Source organism: Delphinus delphis, chromosome 12 (assembly GCF_949987515.2).
Source record: "Delphinus delphis chromosome 12, mDelDel1.2, whole genome shotgun sequence".
NCBI lineage: Eukaryota > Metazoa > Chordata > Mammalia > Artiodactyla > Delphinidae > Delphinus > Delphinus delphis.
Genome location: NC_082694.2, coordinates 19,603,254 through 19,627,507, shown reverse-complemented (window position 1 = coordinate 19,627,507; position 24,254 = coordinate 19,603,254). Strand labels below are relative to the sequence as shown.

At 34.6% G+C, this 24,254-nt stretch overlaps 1 non-coding gene across 1 annotated transcript; it reads right to left on the bottom strand.

Moving 5' to 3' along the window:
* Positions 1–1,445: 1,445 nt before the first annotated feature.
* On the bottom strand, positions 1,446–1,552 carry LOC132435680 (U6 spliceosomal RNA). Its single transcript, XR_009521623.1, has one exon. It is a non-coding gene; the product is annotated as a U6 spliceosomal RNA (small nuclear RNA).
* Positions 1,553–24,254: the final 22,702 nt, after the last annotated feature.

The window sequence follows — 24,254 nt, the reverse complement described above, 5'->3', positions numbered from 1 at the left end:
TTCCAATCCAAGAAGATGGTATATCTCTTCATCTATTGGTATCATCTTTAATTTCTTTCATCAGTGTCTTATAGTTTTCTCAATACAGGTCTTTTCTCCCCCTAGGTAGATTTATTCCTAGGTATTTTATTCTTTTTGCTACAATGGTAAATGGGAGTGTTTCCTTAATTTATCTTTCAGATTTTTCATCATTAGTGTGTAGGAATGCAAGAGATTTCTGTGCATTAATTTTGTATCCTGCAACTTTACCGAATTCATTGATTAGCTCTAGTAGTTTTCTGGTAGCATCTTCAGAATTCTCTATGTATATTATCATGTCATCTGCAAACAGTGACAGTGTTACTTCTTCTTTTCCAATTTGTATTCCTTTTATTTCTTTTTCTTCTCTGATTGCCATGGCTAGGACTTCCAAAATTATGTGAATAATAGTGGTGAGAGTGGACATCCTTGTCTTCTTCCTGATCATAGAGGAAATGCTTTAAGTTTTTCACCATTGAGAATGATGTTTGCTGTGGGTTTGTCATATATGGCCTTTATTATGTTGAGGTAGGCTCCCTCTATGTCTACTTTCTGGAGAGTTTTTTATCATAAATTGGTGTTGAATTTTGTCAAAAGCTTTTTCTGCATCTATTGAGATGATCATATGGTTTTTCTCCTTCAATTTGTTAATATGGTGTATCATGTTGATTGATTTACATATATTGAAGAATCCTTGGATAAATCCCACTTTATCATGGTGTATGATCCTTTTAATGTGTTGTTGGATTCTGTTGGCTAATATTTTGTTGAGGAGTTTTACATCTATATTCATCAGTGATATTGGCCTGTAATTTTCTTTTTTTTATAGTATCTTTGTCTGGTTTTGGTATCAGGGTGATCATGGCCTCATAAAATAAGTTTGGGAGTGCCCCTTCCTATGCAATTTTTTGGAAGAGTTTTAGAAGGATGGGTGTTAACTTTTCTCTAAATGTTTCATATATTCACCTGTGAAGCCATCTAGTCCCGGACTTTTGTTTGTTGGAAGATTTTTAATCACAGTTTCAATTTCATTATTGTGATTAGTCTTTTCATATTTTCTATTTCTTCCTGGTTCAGTCTTGGAAGGTTATAACTTTCTAAGAATTTGTCCATTTCTTTCATGTTGTCCATTTTATTGGTATAGAGGTGCTTAGTAGTCTCTCAGGATGCTTTGTATTTCTGTGGTGTGTGTTGTAACTTCTCCTTTTACATTTTGAATTTTATTGATTTGAGTCCTCTCCCTCTTTTTCTTGATTAGTCTGGCTAATGGTTTATCAATTTTGTTTATCTTCTCAAAGAACCAGCTTTTAGTTTTATTGATCTTTGCTATTGTTTTCTTTGTTTCTATTTCATTTATTTCTGCTCTGATCTTTATGATTTCTTTCTTTCTGGTAACTTTGGGTTTTGGTTGTTCTTCTTTCTCTAGTAAAAATATGGAATGCTCCATGAATTTGCATGTCTTCTTTGTGCAGGGACCATGCTAATCTTCTCTATATCATTCCAATTTTAGTATATGTGCTGCCAAAGGGAGCAAAGCTGCACATCTTTGACAGCATTTGTTATTTTGTTATTTTAAAACTTAAAAAGAAAGATGCTTGTCTGATGAGTGTGATATAGAGACATTGTGTGAGTGTAAAGATGCCATTAAACACCTGTGACATTCAGTAGCATCTTCAGAAGAGCCATGCCGTAGATGGAATTTAAAAAAAAAAAGAGTAAAAAAACTATTACAAATATATTCAAGGATTTAAAGAAATATATCAGGCTTCCCTGGTGGCACTGTGGTTGAGAGTCCACCTGCCGATGCAGGGGACACAGGTTCGTGCCCCAGTCCGGGAAGATCCCACATGCTGCACAGCGGCTGGGCCTGTGAGCCATGGCCTCTGGGCCTGTGCGTCCAGAGACTGTGCTCTGCAAAGGTAGAGGCCACAACAGTGAGAGGCCTGTGTACTGCAAAAAGAAAAAAAAAAAAGTAGATACTTTTAGACAGTTTTGTTTTTTATTAGGAGTGTGTGACCTAATATCTCTCCTAGGTCTTCAGTAAATCCTGTTTCTCAATAATGATTATGCATAGGTGTATCTTTTAAAGATAATTTTAAGAAATGCTGAGTTATATGTTCAAATAGGTGCTAGCAGGACTTGATCAAAAATAGTGAATAAAGGGAAAGATAACTTCTCATTTACATAATATTAAACTTCATACAATCTAACATTCCAAAAGCATGAGAATTGATTTCTTTTTGCCACTTCAACTTCCCTGTTCAATGAGATCACTCACTGATACATCACCATAAATGTTCAAATCTATTCTGCAGCCATAATCATGGTGTAGAATCTTATCATCACCTGGCTTATTGTGACATCTTATGGTGGCTCATTGTTATTGGGCATCAAGTGAGTTACTGTCATCAGCCATGGTAAGTAGTGGCACACAAGAACTGTTATGTCAAACCAAGGAGGGCCAATTTCCATCTTGAATTCTATGTAGAAACAGATTTCGGTCAGTGTGGTTTAAAGTTCTCCTCCAACCCACTGTTGCTAGAGTATATATAATGTTGTAGTAAATAGCACTTGAGGAACAGAAATAATCCAGTGATACAACATTGAAATTGTATTTATAAGAAAGAAAATTACAGGCATTTGTTAAGCAAAACAGGCCAATGGCATTTTGTTGATTATATGTAAAATTAAAGCCATTCTTGAAATTAATCTTTAGAAAGTTTGTCCATAAGCATAAGACTTATAACAAATAAGCATCTATTTTTGTCACTCACTTTAGTTCAGGAGCTTAACATCTACTATTTCTCACAATTTTGGCAAACCTTTTTGAAATCACTAACAGTATCCCTTCTACTTGGATAAAAAACAAGAAAGGTCTCAAGCTTACCAGGCTATACATTTATGCTACACCACCTCTCATAAAGTGAGACAAGGGCCAAAACCTTCTAAATCAATACACTTTACAGAATTTTGCCTTACCAAGACTTATATTGAATGAATATGCTTCATTCATTGACATTTTTCTCTCTTTGAAACATCCCACAATGTAGTGAGTCTTCTACAGTGTTACCTGAGTTGTCTTCAAATAGCAAATGCCATCACATCACTTTCCTTTTTGAAAACTTCCCATTAACTGTAGGATATACACACTTCCTAGTTCAGCATTTACGATCTTTCATGATGTGACTCCAATCTTTGTTCAAATTATTCCCTGCAGTTACTCCCGTATCACGGTTGTTTAGCCACATTCAATTTCTCATACTTCCTCATCAGAGTGTCCTTTCATAACTCTGGGGCTCTGCACACGATGCAAAGTTTTTGTTTTTAAGACTTTATTTTTTATTTTTTTGCGGTACGTGGGCCTCTCATTGTTGTGGCCTCTCCCATTGCGGAGCACAGGCTCCGGACACGCATGCTCAGCGGCCATGGCTCACGGGCCTAGCCGCTCCGCGGCATGTGGGATCTTCCCGGACCGGGGCACGAACCCGTGTCCCCTGCATCGGCAGACGGACTCTCAACCACTATGCCACCAGGGAAGCCCAAGACTTTATTTTTACAGCAGTATTAGGTTTCCAATAGCCTTTTCAGATTGGCTTTTTCCACTTAGTAATAGGCATTTAAGTTTCCTTCATGTTTTTTCATAGTTTGATAGCTCATTTCTTTGTAGTGTTGAATAATATTACATTGTCTGGATGTATCACACTTTATCTATTACCCTACTGAAGGACATGGTGACTTCCAAATTTTAGGAACTATGGATAAAGCTGTTATAAACAACCATAAGCATGTTTTCAGGTGGATGTAAGTTTTTAACTCCTTTGGGTAAATATCAATAGGTGTGACTGCTGAATTGTATGTAAGAGTATGTTTAGTTTTGTGAGAAATGCCGAAGTGTCTTCCAAAATGGTGCAACATTTTGCATTCCCACCAGCAATGTATGAGGGTTCCTGTTGCTCTACATCCTTGTCAGCCCTGGGGGTTATCAGTGTTCTAGATTTTGGCCATTTCAATTGGTGTGTAACTCATTATTTTAATTTGCTTTTCCATGATGGCATAAGAATAGAACATCTTTTCATATGCTTATTTGTTATCTGTGTATTTTATTTGGTGAGATGTGTTAAGATCCTTGGCCCATTCTTAAAATGAGTTGTTTGTTTCATTATTGATGTGTTTTAAGAGTTCTTTGTGTAGTTTAGATAACCATATTCTATCAGATGTGTCCCTTGCAAATATATTCTCCAAAGGTTTGGCTTGTCCCCTCATTCTTTTAGCATTATCTTTCACAGAGCAGAAATGTTTAATAATAATAAAGTCCAGCTTAACAAATGTTTCTTTTATGGATTGTACCTTTGGTGTGTATCTAAATTGGCATCATCATGCCCAAGGTCATCTAGGTTTTCTCCTATGTCATCATCTAAGAGTTTTATAGTTTTGCATTTTATACTTAGGTCTGTGATTCATTTTGAGTTAATTTTTGTGAATGGCTTAAGGTCCATGTCTAGATTATTTTCTTTTTTCATGTGGATACCCAGTTGTTCTAGCACCATTTGTTGAAGAGAATATCTACTCTCTACTGTATTGCTTTTGCTCATTCATCTAAGATCAGTTATCAATAGGAATGATGAGAAGCACTTAGGAGGTAGTATTAATAAGACTTGATAATAAATTATTTGTGGAAATAGGTGTTTGATGGTTGGATACTACAACTCATTTTCACACATTCTGTAAATAATATTTAGATTTTCCTGAAGCAGCATTCTGATGAAAGGAATTGTGGATATTTTCTGATGCAATAAAGGTAATGTTTCTTTGAGATTCTGGGCCTCCTTTTTACAAACATTTATTTTTGATGATGAGGTGTCAGGCAGAAATCTCCAAGGTGCTTTATTTTTCAGATGAGTTGTGAAAAGATATGTCTGTTTATTTTCTGTACATTTTTTCACTGAATTCATGACCCAGGTGAGTGATATTTTGCAAAGAAGTTTAATATGGCTTTGCAGTTTCAGCATTTAGGAGCTATGGAAATGTGGGGTTCACTTTCCTTTAATGCTTCTTTTCTATCCATTTCTAAGGTCACAAGCAATCTATAGAAAGCCTTTGTTGTCACTTCAGAAATTGCTCAATCTCTAAATCCTGTCTTCTATCTGTAAATATTTCTCATATCTGGCTCTTTGTCTTTAATCTATTGGCCTCATACCTAATTTTTTCTTCTCAGTTTAGTTTCTTTGTTTTGACAATTCCTTGCTTATGATTTAGAATCTCAGCAAGCTTATTCTTTGGAGAACCCTTCTCAGAATTTTTTATGAATATGAGATGCTAAGATCTTACAATGAAGTTATATTTCTGGAATATATCAATTGGGTTTGGATCTCAATAATACTGGCTTATATTGTTTTCCCCTAAATGTACAGATTAGAAGTAGCAAGAGAAGACTAACAGTGAATTTGCCTTGGCATGTTGGTAAACAGTTGAGGAGTACAGTCTTGCTTGTTCAAGATTAGTTTTGAGCTATAGTGGAAAAGTAAAATTAACAAATATCCAGAGAACATTATGCTTAAATAATAGAATGACAAAAATGATGAGACTTATGCCCTGTGGATATTTCCTTTTCTCTCCTCCTTTTTTCTCTGAAAAGATGGCACAAGGTGAAAAAACTTTAAAAATTTAGATTTTAGTAGGGCAGTAATGTCTATATTTTAGTATGCACATTAAAAAACTAAATGAAGATACATATGGAGGAAATGATATTAGCAAAGGACACACACACACACACACACAAACACACACACACACACAAAACGTATTCCAAAAGGCCTTCAAGACCTTTGTGATTAAACTAGGGATTTTCAATATTTAAAAAATGTGGAGTATAATATTCTTCAAAATAAAAATGTAAAAATTCCTACAGATAAAAGCAGAAGAAAGAGTCTATGTTATGTTGAATAAAGTAAAATAAAGACACTATTACCTTTAAAATATCATCTGACTTCTGGAACCTTCTAAAACACCCAAGAATACACAGGAAACAAAGGCGGTTTATACGTGTGACAACGTGGATTTGCTCAGCCACCACCTGAGGTTAAGCTCAAACTTGGTCTCACAAGTGGACAGTAAGAGTATCAGAGACTCTATGTAGCACTCCACCTATATGTTTTCCTCTCCCTAGGAGACCCAGGATCTCTTACAACCCAGAAGTTAACTAGTTCTCCATATACGTCTGGGAGATGAGGTTGGAATTGATACACTTACAACAACCCTTACCTTTTCAGTTTCTCAGTGAAAGCCTCTGAGAAAACAGTCAACAAGAAAAATAGAAGACCAGTAATGAAGATTTACATAGAGAAAGAAAGGGACTCACAATTCAATTCCTTCAAATAAAAACTGTGACAAGACAGACTCAATACTACCAGACCATACTGCAACGTATCAGAAACCTCATCCTTTCAGAATATCAGTGAACTCATTAAGAGGAAGAGCTCGGGGAGGTTTAATTTTAGCCTTTAAGCAAACTGCAGTGAAAAGAGCATAAAATAATCTGAAGCAGTTGAATATTTACAGAAAAGGGAGAAAAAGATTACAAGCAAAACAATGATAGTTTAAAATGGAATAATATTAAAGACAAACTTCTGAGGACTCAATTCAATAAATCTAGAATATAATAATAATAAGTAGAGAAACCGTGATACTTTAAAAGCTAGAGACATATGTAACAACTTCCATTACACATGTTCCCCTTTTAACTAAGGGGTAAAAGGAGAAAGTAAAGCCATATTGCATAATAATTAGAAAACAAATTAATGAAAGCTCTAAAAAATCCTAACCTGGGAAAGAGGTCTAAAAATGTACTGAAAACAACATTCATAACATTAAATACCTGTATGATTATTAGGCAATAATTAACATAAGTAAGCAGGTAACATAGCAGAAATTAATTTGTTCATAGGGAGTGATAAAACATTTGGAAATTTCGCCCTCATATCTAGGTTTGCAATCAACACTCAGGAAATTGTACTTGTTTTTGTTTGCACCAGATTTTTGCATCTGATAAGTAGGCAAGCACAAAGCCAGTATCTTCAGAAGAGTTACACACTAAGAAAGGAGGATAATATAAAATTATTTGTGAAGAGGTAAAAGTCAAGCCTCTCAAGTCTGTTTTTTAGCAGTCAGCGTTCCTGAAATAACTATATTTTAGACAAGAACATTGGAAAAATAAAAAAGATTTAAGAGAAACATGAAAGACTTATTGGGGAAAGTGCAGAGGAAGAAATATACTGTTTACTGAAAATCATCTTTTCTGCACTGCACTGCAGTGGATATCACTGCAATGATATCATCATCCTTCATCAAATGAATATGTTTGCGTTTGATTCTGTAGTTTCTATTTTGTTCCACTGCTCTATTCGTCTATCCTTGCACCAATATACTGTCCTATATCATGGAGCTTTAAAATGACCCTGGGTATCCAGTAGATGTCTCCATCTTTATTGTCAGTTAGTATTGGCTGTTTTCCCTGTATGTTTCCATATAAAGTTTCAAATAACCTTATCAATTCGCACCTCTACCCTCCCACCCCGAAACAAACTTCTCAAGATTCTGAATAATTTTTATTGCTATTGCACTGAATTTATAGATTTAGGACTTACATCTTTACAACTTTCACTCTTTAGATATCTATAATGGCATAACCTTTTAGTTATTTTGATTTTCTTTAATTTTTATCAATAGTACTAATTAATGTTCTACAGAGATTTTGCACATCTTTTAAAAAATCTATTTTTCTGGGATTCCCCGGTGGCGCAGTGGTTGAGAGTCTGCCTGCCGATGCGGGGGACACGGGTTTGTGCCCCAGTCCAGGAGGATCCCACATGACGCGGAGCGGCTGGGCCCATGAGCCGTGGCCGCTGAGCCTGCGTATCCAGAGCCTGTGCTCTGCAACGGGAGAGGCCACAACAGTGAGAGGCCCACGTACCGCAAAAAATAAATAAATAAATAAAATAAAATAAAATAAAAATATATATATATATTCTGCATTGGATATGTTGTTATGCTATTATAAATAATAGCATACAAGCTTCACATTCTATTTTTGTCACTAATGTATAGAAATGTATGGTTTTATATACAGCCTTGAATCCAGAAACCTTGATTTACCAAATTATAACAATTTTTAATATATTATTTTGGAGTTTCCATATACACAATCACGTCATTTGTTTACAAATGAAATGTTTTTTCCTTCTTTTCTATCGTACATTCATTTAATTGTTTTTCCTTGCTTGTAGCACTGGCTAGAATTCCTGTGTCTCATTCCTATTCACAAGTAGAAAGATATTAATATGAACCACTAAATATGATCTTTGTAGATGTTTGAATATACTCTTTTTCAAATAAAGGAACTTTCCTTTTAATTTAGTTTTCTAAGCATTTTAACACGAATAACCATGGATTTCAGCTCCATCTCCTGGAGGGGGCAGTATTTACTTATATTACATTTAATTCTTCTGTAAGGAGGATTTGTGCCTTCTCCCCCATTTATTTACTTGTTCAATCATTAATTTACATCAGTATGTAACAACTTGTTTAATACATTGGTTTTTAATCCAGTATCACACTATTCATTTTATTGGTAAAATTGTTCCAGCTTTGACCATCAGTAGCTCCTCCAATTTGGCTTCTATATTCTTTTGACATGCCCACCCCCTTAGCTTTTTGAGTACTTATTTGCTTTCTGGAGCTAAAAGGTGCTCCAGCCTCATTTGGTACATTACCTGATCTGGCCTTACAATCAGACATTTCTACAAGCTTCCCATGTCCTTTTCATTGAATAATGACATTTAGAAACCAAAAACTAGGTCCTGGGTGTGCTCTTAGCTATTGGGTTATTATTGTTTCTAGAATCTCTTAGCTAACTATCTAGAACATATATGCCTGGATACTACTAATATAAAATAACACACATATCTATCATTATTTCTATATCTATCCATCTGTACCTATATTAAACTAAAGCTAAGTTCATACCAATGTCTCCTGCTCCAATTCAGTACCACATCATTCATTCTAGCCTTTCTCTCTTGCTTTTCTATATGTTCCCTGTCCAACAGTGAGAAACTTCACCCCACAATCCACTATCCACTTATATAATTGTTTAACCTGAATAGATTTATAAAGCAGATTCAGAATTGTTATACTGTACCTCAATACGGAGCACAATTACCAACCAGAGTACAGTGTTTATGCATGGTTACAGTTCTCTTTAACTTTACAGCTTTTGGTCTAAATGCTGTTTTTCAGTGTTAATTAAATCAACTTCTTTTTATCTCCATTCCCTGTGTAAGGTTATGCCATGAATTTTTTACTCAGTTAGTTTAATCTCTCACAGTCTGCATTACATTCTGGGAATGCCAGGTACTTACTTGATACATTTTTTTTATTTGCATACTTTGCAACTCATGCTTTGTGACGTGCAATTCTATGGGCTTTGATAAATGCATAAAACCATGTATCCACCACTCCAGTACCATTCAGAACAGCTCCATTATCTTAAAAATTCTCTTATGGGTCCTTTCATAGTCAGCCATCATTTCCTCCATAACTGGCAAATATTTCCGTTTTCCATTCCTTAGTTTTGCCTTCTTAGAATGTTATATGACTGAAATAATATAGTGTGTGGCCTTTTGAGTCTGGTTTCTTCCACTCAACAAAATACATTTCATCCATCCATGAATTCCAAAATTGGGTCAGAAAATATCCAAATTAGTCTGGGATAGCTTGTTTTCATGAAGAAAGAATGATTTAAAAAATGCCTGGGATAGCATTTAAAAACTATTAAGAGGTTTCCCTGAAGGAAAGACCAAGAAATTAAAATTTGAATATTAAATAAAATAAATATTTATCATTAAAGTTTATAAGGAAGCATAGGTCATGATGATATTTAAAATGAACAAATAATATAAAATATACTAGACACAAGTCATACTGGCCAATAAATAGAAGTCAAAGTATTCATTCTTACTCCTTGCCAAAAAGTGAGTTAATTGAATTTAAGTGAAATACCTTAGTTTGTTTAATTCATATACCTGATATCCCCCAATAAATTGTTCAAATACTTGCTATAGTAATAGTAATTAATACTCATTTCTGTCATTTTGCCTGAAATATGTAGACCTACTCAGTTTATTCTCCAATTAAAATGAATCATAGCTAAAGAAATTAACTACAGAATGGAATCCAACTAACTTGGACCTGTTGGACAAGGCTATGCAGATATTTCTTTTTGATTCATCTAGTCTTAAAATAAATGTTGGGAACATTTCATAGAGTTAGTTTTTCCTTATGAGCTCAGAATCAAATAGTCATAACCTCAAGAATGATTATATTCAGAGGGTACTTTATTTTGAAAATAAAAAGAATACACCTTGAGCAAATGTCAGAAAGGCTGGCACTGGGGTTAATCTCACCCCTGTTGGTGGTGTCAGCACCTGTGTGTCTCTGTGACAAGCTTTCTCATTCATAAGAAGCTTTTATTTCTGCTTAGGTTTTTGCTATGTAGTTTCTCCCTTTGGAAAATCATCTTTATAAGTCTCTACTTTGCCTACTATTAAAGTAACTTTACATCATTTTCACATTGTTTACCTTGTATTTATCTTTCTTCTTTTTTTAATCTTTTCATTAATCCCACCAGAGATCATTTCTAGTTACCACTAAAATATTATTTTCAAGAAAAATAAAATAAAACAAATGTAAAAACAAGCAAAAAGGGACTTTCCTGGTGATGCAGTGGTTAAGAATCCATCTGACAATGCAGGGGACACAGGTTTGAGCCCTGGTCTGGCAAGATCCCACATGCCATGGAACAACAAAAACCTGTGCACCACAACTACTGAGCCTGCGTGCCACAACTACTGAAGCCCAACCGCCTAGAGCCCATGCTCTGCAACAAGAGAAACCACCACAATAAGAAACCCATGCACCACAACAGAGAGTAGCCCCTGCTCGCTGCAACTAGAGAAAGCCCGCATGCAGCAACAAAGACCCAACACAGCCAAAAATAAATAAATATTTTTTTAAAAAAAAGCTAAAAAGGAAGTCCCCAAGAAACACCCATAATATAGGAAAAAAATAAGAGGTAAATTGTTAATTTAGTGCAATAGGTGATACTTAAAAATCCAAAAAATTGGTCAACCATTAAGTAGTCAAATAAATAAATTTAAAAAAAAACACCAAGATACCTAATATTAAATTATCTGAAGATGCAAAGGACATAAAAATAATTTCCTTCATCAAGTCATTTATTATGTCTCAATAAGAGATAAAAAACCCAAATCTGTTAAATGTCCTTGAAGAATGTGAATTTTCTAAACACAATTTCTAAATATAAGAATCCTCCATGTGCAACAGACCCATATTGGCTCACAGGTGAATTATTTTCAAGTATTAAGATATTAATAAATTCAATTTTATTTACCCCAAGGAAATTTAAAAATTTTTAAACCAACATAAAATATATAAAATGCATCACAATAATTGCAAAAAGGAATGTTTACATATATCATTTATTGAATATTAATATGAAATCTGAAAATGATTGGAGATTGAAATCAAATACACATTAATTTACTGTGATGTTTATTTTGCCAAAACAAGAATAGAATTTGATGGAGCCTATTAATACAATTCATAACTGAAAATAATAATTTCCTTCACATAAACTAAACTTGTAATATATAACAGCTATTCCTTTTTTCTAAAAACAAAATTAGTTTATGTCAATATAGGCAGATATTTCTTAAAAGTAATTGTAAAGTAATATCAAAATTGGGTTTAGTTGTGAACATGAGATGTAGAGTATAGAAGATTTTTATAAATAAGGAATCAAAACCAAAAATCCACAAAAGAAAATACTCATTACATAAATTGCTCCTAAAAATAACATTAAAAATAATACATCAAAGATTTTTTAAATGAAAAATTTAATGCAAATATAAAACAAAGGGTTGTTGTATAACATACAGAATTTACACAAAAAAAATATTCTAAAAGAAAATATTAACCTAGTAGAAAATGGAAGCTTAAAGGAAATTATTATAAATGACAAATAGGTAGAAGGAAATATATCAAAATTTTTAAATAAAGAAATGGCACTTAAAGTAAGTGATATACCATCTTTTATAGATAACATTGAAAATGAGATTAACATTTTATAATACTCTGTTTAGAAACGATTGTGGAGAAATAGGCACTTGCATATTGTGGTGATAAGAAGGTAAATTGGCTAAATCTTTGATAGTGATTTGTCAATGTTTTTCAATATTTAAATACATATAGTCTTTAATTCTACAATTTCACTTACTAAATTTTATCTTAAAGATATATACACATAAGGGTAAAGATAAAAGATTTATATTATTTAACAAGAAACAACTGAAAATTATAATCATAAAATGACTATTTAAATATGGTACATCTTCAAAATAAAATTCAATTCATTATCTTTCACTGTGAGGATGTATCATAATTAATTAATAATTCATTTTATTGAGTTATTTTCAATTAAGAAAAGTTAACTGGTAAATAGTATGTGATTTAAGTATTATGAACACAATGTTTTTATTGATGCATAGAGAGAATCGGGAAGAAAATAAATACATGCATAGAACTTTAACAACTGTAGAGGTAGAATTGGAGAGGTTGCAGAGTGGAATTTTCTTTATCTCTTTAGGAGTGATCAGATATATACTTAAGGAAAATTAGTATGGGATATATTTATGGGACATATTTATAGGATATATTGGAAAATGGGACAGTTCAGGTGGTGAAGATACCTGCGGAAGGCTGCTATACAAGGAAGGGAGAAGGCATGAAATATACAATTTTAATTCATATTTGGAACATCCTCAGTAGTCTACTTTAAAATTAAAAAATTTGGTTTTATTTCAGGGCCCACATTTCATTTATTTTGACACACTTTTTAAAGTTCCCCCAAAATAATGAGCAAAAAAAGAAATAGAGGGCTTCCCTGGTGGCACAGTGGTTGAGAGTCCACCTGCCGACGCAGGGGACATGGGTTAGTGCCCCGGTCCGGGAAGATCCCACATGCTGCGGAGCGGCTGGGCCCGTGGGCCGTGGCCACTGAGCCTGTGCATCCAGAGCCTGTGCTCCACAACGGGAGAGGCCACAACAGTGAGAGGCCTGCGTACCACAAAAAAAAAAAAAAAAAAATAGATTTTTTAAATGCCTAGATCTTCAATTTTATTTGGGTTTGTAGGCATCTATATCAGGAAAAAAAAAAAATACTAGCTTAGCTATTAACTCTTCTCCATGATACAAAGTTTAGCAAAAGAATATCAAGTAAGTTTACATAGGCCACTATGTATAATTTTTCCATCTCTTTGACATTCTGACCTGATTTTGACTTGTCCTTTTCACTCTCCTATCCTTCAGCTACTAAGTTCATTTTGATTATTTTCAGCTTTTTTTTTTTAAAGTACAGCTCTTGCTGCTTTCTGCAAGCCTCTGTCAACCATATAACTCTTGAATGTGGTTTACAGCTGAATATGTATTTTTCATTTGTAAGTATCAGTAATAGTCCTGTACACCACTGGTACCATGAGAATCATAAAAACAAACAAAGGAAAAAAAAAAAAAAGAACACTGAACACTTTCTCCCCACATGGAAATTAGCAACTAGTTCAGGCACATTTCAAAGTCATTTAGTTATTTCTCATGGTCCAAAGTCACAATGGTCACTCTTTTCTTTTGCTCATTCATTTACATAAAAAAAAAAAAAACTAAATACTCCTCTCCCAAAACATTCATATATTAAATAAGTTTTGGATGATCATAAATAAGATGTTTAGAAAGTTTTTATTAAGCTGTTAAAATAAGGCAATTTGTGGGGGAAAAAAACCCACCTGGTTCTCATTCAGATGTCAACTCTGTCTCTTCAACTTTGGCCTCAGGTGTTGGTGCAAAAAGGATTGAAGAGTCATCAGAGAGTTTTAAATGGTGTGGGGAGGAGGAATTGATCAGATGTAAATTTTAGAAAGATTAGTGTAGGTTCAGATGAAGAAATGGTCCAAATTAAAGACAGAAGAGAAAAATTAGAAGAGTTTTTAGTGATTTGATTGAAAAGTGGTAGCAGTCCCAATTAAGCTGATAGTCGGAAGGGTTAAGATGGGATGTTAGGGGGAAATATTAAGGAAGTAGTATGCCCTAGACTTAGTAAATGAGTGAAGGTATCATATGAGTGATAGTGAAATATTTAGGACCCTAAATTGGCTCTGTAAGTAAACAGATATTGGTGCCTTTCACTGTATTAGGGAATAGAAAAGAGAAGTATGTTTGGGGTCAAGAAGATGTGTTTGAATGTGTTATATCTAAGATGCTTAAAAGTTACTTTTGTGAAGATGTCTACAAATGCAATTAAATACTAACAGAGAGAATTCTGCCACTCTATACAGATTTAGAAATAATTAGTAATTGTGTTTTATCAAAATGATGCTGTATATCAGGACACAACAGAAATTGTGTGCACATGTCAGAGGTAAAACAATTTTAAAAGAAAACACTTGGAGAAGAATCAGTAAGAAGGGAAGAAATGATTATAAAAATAAGAAAAGGACGAACAGAGTACAAGCCATAAAAGTGGAATGAGCTGGCAATGACAATGTGACTGTTATCAGAAGTATATGTTAAAGATACCCACAAAATGGGGCAATTTAGAAGGTAATGACAAAGTGAATGTGAACAGTTTATTAGAAGAGAGAGAGAGAGAGAGAGAGAGAGAGAGAGAGAGAATCAGTTTGAAGAGGAAAGGAAGGGGAAAATGTGTTGACTATTACTCTGGGATTTCGTGACAAACCGTGAGTCATGATAAAGGAGATGTGTCAAAAGCTAGATGCAGATAAAGTAGTATGCACAACACAGTAGCTAATAAATATGCACTAGTAGAAAGAGGGGGTGACTTTCAAGTAGGACATCGGAGAACAGCTGGTCTTGAGGAAGAAAGAGGCATCCAGAGGGCAATTGTCAGAGAAAGACAAGGAAGTAGAGATGAGACTTCTGGGTTTGAAAGATAGTGACAGACATGTCTTGCAGACTGCCTCAGAGAGTAAGAGTTAATATGTACTTAAAGGTCAGAGGAAATGACTGTAGAAAACTTTAAAATCTCTATAATGGAGATTAGACAAAATGATGTGAAAAATTAGAATTCTGATGATGAAAAAAATTTTCATGCCATTTTTTCTGAAAATATTGATTTAAGAACTAAAATTACTCAAATATATCACATTATACTAAAATGTTTACCAGTCCTTCTTTTACTACAACCATATGTTAAAAGTACTTTTGTTATTCACTTCACTGAGTTTTTAATGGATTAAATTGTTCAAAGTATCACTATTATGTTTTTGGGCCTTTTAGTCATCACATAATTGCTATGTACTCCCTTCCAGCTGTATATTAACATAAACATGCAAGTATTATTTTCACAAATAATGCAGGCCAAAACCAAAAATTTGGTTTGATAGGAAAAAAATGACAAAAATGCTTTAGGGCTTCCCTGGTGGTGCAGTGGTTGAGAATCCACCTGCCGATGCATGGGACATAGGTTCGTGCCCCGGTCCAAGAAGATCCCACGTGCCACGGAGCAGCTAGGCCTGTGAGCCATGGCCACTGAACCTGAGCATCCGGAGCCTGTGCTCCACAACAGTGAGAGGCCTGTGTACCACAAGAAAAAAAAAAAAAAAAACAAATGCTTTAGAGCTATGTACAGTTCACAGGATTTGATAATTATTTGCACTTTTTCATTGAAGACCCCAATTTAAATCTGAATATTTAGCTGCGGTTTAAAACATTTGCTAACTAAACTATTTAAATCTAAGATTTAGATTAGATAAAATTGACATGAAAAATTGAGCTACAGCTTGACCAGTTTACCTCAGTTATCATGGAATGCATCAGTTTTAGTACTTTTTTAGATCTTACAGACTCCCCATGGTAAGGCATTTCTAGGACTAGAAACAGACAAGTGTTCAATGGGTTAACATCTGGACTCCTTAAGATGTCACAAGTAGTCACATTCTCAATTTTACATAGGCTCGTAATATCTCTTTCTGTTTCATTCCAGTGCACATAAAATCAGCTTGGTTTCTTCTCTTTTGGTAGACAGGATCTTATCTTCAGCCACTCTTCTGCCTCTGAAAAAACAAATTACAGTAGCACAGTTAAAGGTAAACTTAGTTACTACTCTTCATAATCCCCAAGGGTAAATACATTTACAGTACTACTTTACGAACTTTAAATCTAAGTCCCTAGGGGAAAGCCAAGAGAGGAGGAGTAAACAAATTATGGATAATAAGCAACAATTATTGTACCCTTTTCTGTGTGCCAGTCATTTCACATGCTCATGCAAACTTCACCACCACCTGTGGGGCAGGTACTTTTTAAATTTTAATTTTGCAATAAATCACAAGCAGGAAAAAGAAAAACTTGGACATATCATGCTGAAATTGAATAACTAGGTCAAGGGGAACAGAAACAGCCTAAGATAAATAAAAGATACCCTGTATTCATGGATTGGAAACTTCAGTACTGTAAAAATGCAAAATCCTCCCTAAATTGATCTATAGATTTAATTCAAGCCCAATCAAAATTCAAACAGGTTTTTTGGCAGGACATGACAGACTGATTGAAATTCAAAGGGCCAAGGATAATGGAAGTAATCTTGGAGAAGAACAAAGTTGAAGGATTTATACAGCTAACTATAAAGGCTTATTTTAAAGCTACTAATTAAGAGTGTATGGTTTTAACGTGAGGAGAGACTAAATTCCCGTGAATACAATAAAATCTACAGATCCACAAACATAGTTATGATGTATTTATGATCCACACTTGATTAATGACAAAAGTGTCACTGAAAAATAGTGGAGGGAAGTAATATCTTTTCATCTAATACTGCTAGTTATTTTGGACAACATTGTGGAAAAGTATGAATCTTGACTACCATTTCACAGCACATACACACACCCACACACACACACACACACACACACATTCCAGATGGCTTGTAGTCTTTAATATGAAAAGGCAAACTCTAAAGCTTCTAGGAGATCATGTAGGAGAATATCCTAATGACACAAGACACAAAAAGCATAAGCCAAAAAGGAAGATTGACAGATTGGACTTCATTAAAATAAATAAATCACATTCATCAAAAGATAGATATGGGGGCTTCCCTGGTGGCACAGTGATTGAGAGGCTGCCTGCCAATGCAGGGGACATGGCTTTGTGCCCCGGTCTAGGAAGATCCCACATGCTGCGGAGCAGCTGGGCCCGTGAACCATGGCTGCTGAGCCTGTGCATCCGGAGCCTGTGCTCCATTTCTTATCATTGGTGGATTTGTTTCTTGGTTTTGTTGTTCTTTTCTTTATTTCTTATTATTTTTTAATTTTTTTTTACTTTAATACTATATTTTTAATAGCTTTATTTTATTATTTTTTCTTTCTTTATTTTCTCCCTTTTCTTCTAAGCGGTGTGGCTGACAGGGTCTTGGCGCTACATCCCGGAGTTAGGCCTAAGACTTGGTGGTGGGTGAGCTGAGGTCAGGACTTTCAACCACCAGAGACCTACTGGCTCCATGTAATATCAATCGGTGAGAGCTCTTCCAGTGATCTCCATCTCAATGAAAAGACCCAGCTCCACTCAATGACCAGCAAGCTCCAGTGCTTAACACCCTATGAAAAACAACTAGCAAGACAGGAACATAAAACCATGCATTAGCAGAAATGATGCCTAAAATCATAATAAGTTCACAGACACCCCAAAATACACCACTGGACACGTTCCAGCCCACAAGAAAGACAGGATCCAGCCTCATCCACAGAACACACTCACCAGTCCCCTCCACCAGGAAGCCTACACAATTCACTGAACAAAACTTACTCACTGCAGGCAGACACCAAAAACAATGGGAGCTAAGAGCCTGCAGACTGCAAAAAGGAGACCCCAAACACAGCAAGTTAAGCAAAATGAGAAAACAGAGAAACACACAGCAGATGACAGAGCAAAGTAAAAACCCACCAGACCAAACAAATGAAGAGGAAATAGGCAGTCTACCTGAAAAATAATTCAGAATAATGATAGTAAACATGAGCCAAAACTTGGAAATAGAATGGAGAAAATACAAGAAATGATTAACACGAATCTAGAAGAACTAAAGAACAAACAAACAATGATGAACAACACAATAAATGAAATTAAAAATTCTCAAGAAGGATTCAATAGCAGAATAACGGTGGCAGAAGAACGGAAAAGTGACCTGGAAGATAAAATACTGGAAATAACTAATGCAGAGCAGAATAAAGAAAAAACAATGAAAAGACTTGAGGAGAGTTTCCAAGACCTCTGGGACAACATTAACGACACCAACATTCGAATTATAGCGGTCCCAGAAGAAGAGGAGAAAAAGAAAGGGACAGGGTTTCCCCAGTGGTGCAGTGGTTGACAGTCTGCCTGCCGATGCAGGGGAAGTGGGTTTGTGCCCTGGTCCAGGAGGATCCCGCATTCCGTGGAGCAGCTGGGCCCATGAGCCATGGCTGTTGGGCCTGCACATCCAGAGCCTGTGCTCTGCAGCAGGAGAGGCCACAACAGAGAGAGGCCTGCGTACCACCAAAAAAAAAAAAAAAATAGGGACAGAGAAAATATTTGAAGAAATTATAGTTGAACACTTCCCTAATATTGGAAAGGAAATAGTCAATCAAGTTCAGGAAGCACAGATAGTCCTATACAGGATAAATGCAAGGAGAAACACACCAAGTCACATATTAATCAAACTATCAAAAATCAAATACAAATAAAAAATATTAAAGCAGTAATAGAAAAGCAACAAATAACATACAAGGGAATATCCATAAGGTTAACAGATGATCTTTCAGCTGAAACTCTGCAAGCCAGATGGAAGTGACAGGATATATTTAAAGTGATGAAAGGAAAAAAAAAAAACTACAACCAAGATTACTCTACCCAGCAAGGATCTCATTCAGATTTGACAGAGAAATTAAAACATTCACACACAAGCAAAAGCTAAGAGAATTCAGCACCACCAAACCTGCCTTACAACAAAGGCTAAAGGAACTTCTCTAGGCAGGAAACACAAGAGAAGGAAAAGACCTACAAAAGCAAACCCAAAACAATTAAGAAAACTGTAATAGGAACATACATATTGATAATTACCTTAAATGTAAATGGATAAAATGCTCCAACCAAAAGATATTGACTGCCTGAATGCATATGAAAACAAAACTTGTATATATGCTTTCTACAAGAGACTCATTTCAGACCTAGGAACACATACTGACTGAAAATGAGGGGATGGAAAAAGATATTTCATGCAAATGGAAATCAAAAGAAAGCTGGAGTAAGGATTCTCATATCAGCAAAATACTCTTTAAATAAAAGACTACTACAATAGATAAAGAAGGACACTACATAATGATCAAGGGATCAATCCAAGAATTAGATATAACAATTGTAAATATGCACCCAACATAGGAGCACCACTGTACATAAAGCAAAAGCTAACAGTCATAAAAGGGGAAATCGACAGTAACACAATAATACTAGGGGACTTTAACATTCCCCTTTCACCAATGGAATGATCATCCAAAATGAAAATAAATAAAGAAACACAAACTTTAAGTGACACATTAAATAAGATGGACTTAATGGATATTTATAGGACATTTCATCCAAAAACAACATAATATACTTTCTTCTCAAGTGCTCAAGGAACATTCTCTAAGATAGATCATATCTTGGGTCACAAATCAAGGCTTGGTAAATTTAAGAAAATTGAATTTGTATCAACTATCTTTTCTGACCACAATGTTATGAGAGTAGATATCAATTACAGGAAAAAAAACTGTAAAAAATACAAACACATGGAGGATAAATAATAAGCTACTAAATAACCAAGAGATCAGTGAAGGAATCAAAGAGGAAATCAAAAACTACCTAGAAACAAATGATACTGAAACACAACAACCCAAAACGTATAGGATGCAACAAAAGCAATTTTAAGAGGGAAGTTTATAGCAATACAATCCTATCTCAAGAAACAAGAAAAATCTCAAATAAACAACTTAACCTTAAACCTAAACCAATTAGGAAAGAAGAACAAAAAACCTCAAAGTTAGCAGAAGGAAAGAAATCATAAAGATCAGATCAGAAATAAATGAAAAAGAAATGAATGACCCAGGAGAAAGATCAATAAAACTAAAAACTGTTTCTTTAAGACAAAAGAAATTGATAAACTATTAGCCAGACTCATCATGAAATAAAAAGACTCAAATCAACAGAATTAGAAATGAGAAGTAACGATTGACACTGCAAGAATGCAAAGGATAATGAAATATTACTACAACAAACTATAAGCCAATAAAATGGACAACCTGGAAGAAATGGACAAATTCTTAGAAAAACACAACCTTCCAAGACTGAACCAAGAAGAAATAGAAAATATAAACAGACCAAACACAAGCACTGAGATTAAAACTGTGATTATAAATCTTCCAACAAACAAACACCCAGGACCAGATGGATTCACAGGTGAATTCTATTAAACATTTAGAAAAGAGCTAACACTTACACTTTCCAAACTCTTCCAAGATATAGCAGAGGGAGGAACACTCCCAAATGCATTCTACAAGGCCCCCATCACCCTGATATGAAAACCACACAAAGATACTACAAAAAAAGAAAATTACAGACCAATATCACTAATGAACATAGATGCTAAAATCCTCAACAAAATATTAGCAAACAGAATCCAACAGCATATTAAAAGGATCATACACCATGATCAAGTGGGGTTTATTTCAGGAATATAAGGATTCTTCAATATCTGTAAATCAAACAATGTGATGAATGATATTAACAAACTGAAGAATAAAACCATATGATCATCTCAATAAATGCAGAAGAACTTTCAACAAAATCAACACGCATATATGATAAAAACTGTCCAGAAACTAGGCATAGAGGTAACTTACCTCAACTTAATAAAGGCCACATATGACAAACCCACAGCCAATATCATTCTCAATGGTGAAAAACAGAAACCATTTCAACTAAGATCATGAACAAGACAAGGTTGCCCACTCTTCTCACTATTATTCAACATAGATTTGGAAGTTTTATCCACAGCAATCAGAGAAGAAAAATAAATAAAAGGAATCCAAATTGGCAAAGAAGAAGTATATCTGTCACTCTTTGTAGATGACATGATAATATACATAGAAAATCCTAAAGATGCTACCAGAAAACTGCTAGAGGTAACCAATGATTCTGGCAAATTAGCAGGATTCAAAATTAAGGCAAAGAAATCTCTTGCATTCCTATACACTAATGATGAAAAATCTTAAAAAGAAATTAAGGAAACACTCCCATTAACCATTGCAACAGAAAGAATAAAATATCTAGGAAAAAAACTACCTAAGGAGATAAAAGACCTGTATGCAGAAAAGTATAAGACACTGATGAAAGAAATTAAAATGATACAAACAAATGGAGAGATATACCATGTTCTTGGATTGGAAGAATCAACATTGTGAAAATGACTATATTATGCAAAGCAATCTACAGATTCAATGCAATCCTTATTAATGTACCAATGGTAATTTTCACAGAACTAGAACAAAAAATTTCACAATTTGTATGGAAACAAAAAAGACCCTCGATAGCAAAAGCAATCTTGAGAAAGAAAAATGGAGCTGGAGGAATCAGGATCCCTGACTTCAGACTATACTACAAAGCTACAGCAATCAAGACAGTATAGTACTGGCACAAAAACAGAAAGATAGATCAGTGGAACAGGATAGAAAGCCCAGAGAAAAACCCACGTGCCTATGGTCACCTTATCTTTGATAATGGAGGCAAGAATATACAATGGAGAAAAGACAGCCTCTTCAATAAATGGTGCTGGGCAAACTAGACAACTACATGTAAAAGAATGAAATTAGAACACTCCCTAACAGCATACACAAAAATAAACTCAAAATGGGTTAAAGTCCTAAATGTAATGCCAGAGACTATAAAATTCTTAGAGGAAAACTTCGGCAGAACACTCTATAACATAAATCACAGCAAGATCCTATTTGACCCACCTGCTGGAGAAATTGAAATAAAAACAAAAATAAACAAATGGGACCTAATGAAACTTCAAAGCTTTTGCACAGCAAAGAAAACCATAAACAAGACAAAAAGACAACCATCAGAATGGGAGAAAATATGTGCAAATGAAGCAACTGACAAACAATTAATCTCCAAAATATAGAGACTGCTCATGCATCTCAATATCAAAAAACAAACAACCCAAACCAAAAATGGGAAGAAGATCTAAATAGACATTTCTTCACAAACATATACAGATTGCCAAGCAACAGATGAAAGAAAGCTCAACATCACTAATAATTAGAGAAATGCAAATCAATACTACTTTGGGTTATCACCTCACACAGGTCAGAATGGCCATCATTAGAAATCTACAAACAATAAATGCTGGAGAGGGTGTGGAGAAAAGGGAAGTCTCCTTCACTATTGGTGGGAAAGTAAATTGATACAACCACTCTGGAGAACAGTATGGTGGTTCATTAAAAAACTAAAAATAGAAAACTAACATATGACCCAGCAATCCCACTACTGGGCATATACCCTGAGAAAACCATAATTCAAAAAGAGTCATGTACCACAATGTTCATTGCAGCACTATTTACAATAGCCAGGACATGGAAACAACCTAGGAGTCCATCAACATATGAGTGGATAAAGTAGATGAGGTACATATATACAATGGAATATTACTCAGCCATAAACAGAAAGGAAATTTAGATTTTGTAGTGAGTTGGATGGACCTACAGCTGATCATATAGAATGAAGTAAGTCAGAAAGAGAAAAACAAATACCATCTGCTAACACATATATATGGAGTCTAAAAAAAAAAGAAAATTGTGCTGAAGAACCTAAAGGCAGGACAGGAATAAAGATGCAGACAAAGAGAAAGAATGTGAGGACACAGGGATGGGGAACAGTAAGCTGGGGTGAAGTGAGAGAGTGGCATTGACATATTTACACTACCAAATGTAAAATAGATAGCTAGTGGGAAGCAGCCACATAGCACAGGGAGATCAGCTCTGTGCTTTGTGACCGCCTAGAGGGGTGAGATAGGGAGGGTGGGAGGGAGATACAAGAGGGAGATGATATGAGTATATATGTATACATACCGCTGATTAACTTTGTTATACAGCAGAAACTAACACAATATTGTAAAGCAATTATACTCCAATAAAGTTGTTTAAAAAATGATAGACATGTACATAAAGACTATACACTTAAAGTATATATATACTGTTCTGTATATGTGTAATATTTTATAATAAAAGCCAAAATTAAGTTTAAAATAAATAAATAAATTCCAGTTTCTCAACTGAGAAAAGTGAGTTTGGGGCAAGACACTTGCTCAAAGCTAGAGAGAAGTTGTTGAACTGTGATTTCAACCTGTGATATCTGATTTGAATACCTCAATTCAAATATTAACTTTGGGATCATTAGACATCAATAAAATTAAACATTTAAGAAAAACTTACCTAGCTCTTACAGATATGCTTTATAACTACCTCTGATGTGGTAACAATAAATCCATGACATGAAACATACCATCCCTTTGAATATTCCCTTAGATTATATAAAATCCTAAAGATGAAAATGAATTACCGTGTGCCTTGAAGATTTCACATTGTAATAACTTATTCCTTAGTCTCTCTAATACTTTTACTTTCAGGGTAAAGTTGCCCATATTTTTGCATAGAGGAAATTTCACCTCATTGCACTAAACCAAGAATACTCGGTAAAATTCAGAGGATACCATTGGATACTGACTCTCATTATTTTCTCAGTCACCATAAAGCAGATGAAATATATTGTTACTATTATTATATGTGGGTAATAAATTTGCTTAAGCCCCTTGATATTAAAATATCTTAATAGCAGAGAATTGGCTGTAACTTTTTTTTCCCCATAATTGAGAAAGAATTACTTAAATCAATTTTACATCATGGTTCTGTTGGAGTGCAGGGAGAGGACTAGTGGCGTGAACACAGCCTGAAGGGGTTAGTGCACCATAGCTAGCCAGGAGGGAGTCCAGGAACATGTCTGGACCTGCCAAAGAGGCAGGAGACTTT